Source organism: Galeopterus variegatus, unplaced genomic scaffold (assembly GCF_000696425.1).
Source record: "Galeopterus variegatus unplaced genomic scaffold, G_variegatus-3.0.2 Scaffold3139, whole genome shotgun sequence".
NCBI classification, from domain to species: domain Eukaryota; kingdom Metazoa; phylum Chordata; class Mammalia; order Dermoptera; family Cynocephalidae; genus Galeopterus; species Galeopterus variegatus.
The window spans coordinates 235798-238144 of record NW_007729250.1 but is presented as its reverse complement, the minus strand read 5'-3'; the positions used below and the strand labels follow the sequence as shown (position 1 = coordinate 238144).

The 2347-nt window shown below is 41.7% G+C and overlaps 1 pseudogene; it reads right to left on the bottom strand.

The window, feature by feature from the left end:
- Positions 1 to 1800: 1800 nt before the first annotated feature.
- The window catches only part of LOC103599890, a 2183-nt pseudogene continuing 1636 nt past the window's right edge, over positions 1801 to 2347 (bottom strand).

The window sequence follows — 2347 nt, the reverse complement described above, 5'->3', positions numbered from 1 at the left end:
CGATGGTGTGCCTACGTCCAGAGGCAGGAGGAGAGAGAAGATCTGAGGATAAGAAGGCCACTAACAATGAGCTCAGAGCTAGAAAACACAGCAAAGGGGTCCCAGATGTGTTGCACTTACTGCTGCTCAGCAGGGTGAGCTCATGGGTGTTTTCCTTTTCAAAAACTCAGGACGCAGACTGTGAAGTCAGAAGACTGTCAAGTGAAGACCAGGAACCAAGAATACATTCCTACTTTGGCTAGTAGGACAATCAGGTAAGCAGTTGAGCCAAGGAAAATTATAGCCAAACAAGGTCTCGGGATGGCACAGGCCCTGACTTCCCAGACCAGCTGCCTAGCGGGAGACAGGGCTCTGTGTCAGTCACAAAGCTGGAGAGAGTGCTGACAGCCTACAGCCGAGGGTGACAAATGTGACACTGGAGATGGCAGGGGCAGCGGGGACCAAACCTCCATCTGCCTATCACAAAGACCCTCACTCCAAGGACCCATTTCCAAGTCTTCGTAAGCTTTATGTCTCCTGTCCAGGATGCCCTCACTTCATTCCCCAATTGACTAGTCCTTGGATTTACCAACAGTATGTTAAATAAAAATTATAGGGGGCCATTGTTTTGGACCAAGTTCTTGCACTAGGCCCCAAGAGACAATACTAAAAAATCAAAATGGAGACACCCCTGCGAAAGTTCCATATCACCAAAGCTAAACTTGAGTTGTCTGATCTGAGAAATCAGGAGAAATGACAGTCCATTTCCCAAACAGGCCAGTTTACATCTTCAAAGGGCATGATAATAAAGTTCCTATCAAAATGGAGACACCCCTGCGAAAGTTCCATATCACCAAAGCTAAACTTGAGTTGTCTGACCTGAGAAATCAGGAGAAATGACAGTCCATTTCCCAAACAGGCCAGTTTACATCTTCAAAGGGCATGATAATAAAGTTCCCTCTGCTTTAATCTTTACACAAAAGAAGTAACCTGAGAGGCTGGCAGATTAGTCAGATAGTTAGAGCATGGCGTCATAACACCAAGGTCAAGGATTCTGATTCCCATACCAGCCAGCTGCTAAAAAAGTAAATTGATAGTAAATAATCAGTTATTTTTCTATTGTTCTGACTCTCTGCCCCCATCTTATAAGGACGTAACTTTGAAAGGACCAATCCACTTTTTATTCTTTGTTTCTGCTTTCTTCAGATCTTTTTTTCTGTCTATAAAGTCAACTGCTTTTGCTCAGCTCATTGGAACACTTACTCTGTTTTATTGAATGAAGGGTTGCCCAATTCTAGAATTGCAATAAAGCCGACTGAGATCTTTAAATTTGTTATAATGTTAGCCTTTGACAAGTAGATTGGTACCAACTAGATTTATCAACACCAGCTTTATAGCAAGTAGATAATTCCCAACTTTAGATTTATAAATAAAGGCATACACCAATGTGAACAAATTACAGTACTTAAGCACTTCAGTTATGGAGAAGGTATCTGGAGAAATTTAAAGAAAACCTTCAAAATGAAAATATCAGTAGAATAAGGACAGATCATTCAGCCAAGAGTCAAACAGGAAGAGGTCTGACCTGGCAATACCCTACTAACTGGGTTTTTTTTTTTTTTCTCATTAAAGTTTGTTTAAATGGGTCTCAAAATCCTGTGACAGATTTTTGGTTAAATTGCTTCCATTGAAAAGTACTGATTTTAAAAACTAATAACTTAAAACTGCCACAAAACAAAATGGTCCACAAAACATTCTCCTTCCTTCTGAAGGTTTTATGATGCACTGTTATCGTTAACCAGTCTTTTACTATTAAATTTAAATGGCCAATTGTGATAAACAGTTCTGAGACCATTCTTCCACTACTGATTAAGACTGGGGTGGCAGGTATTGGGGATAATATTCATTTAGCCTTCTGAGCTTTCGGGGCAGACTTGGTGACCTTGCCAGCTCCAGCAGCCTTTTTGTCCACTGCTTTGATGACACCCACAGCAACTGTCTGTCTCATATCACAAACGGCAAAATGACCCAGAGGAGGATAGTCAGAGAAGCTCTCAACACACATGGGTTTGCCAGGAACCATATCAATGATGGCAGCATCACCAGATTTCAAGAATTTAGGGCTATCTTCCAGCTTCTTACCAGAACGCCAATCGATCTTTTCCTTCAGCTCAGCAAACTTGCAAGCAATGTGAGCTATCACATTGACAGTGACAATCCAGTACAGGGGCATAAACAGCACTGATTTGGTCTGGATGGTTCAGGATAATCACCTGAGCAGTGAAACCAGCTGCTTCCATTGGTGGGTCATTTTTTTTTTTTTTTAAGATGACCGGTAAGGGGATCTTAACCCTTGACTTGGTGTTGT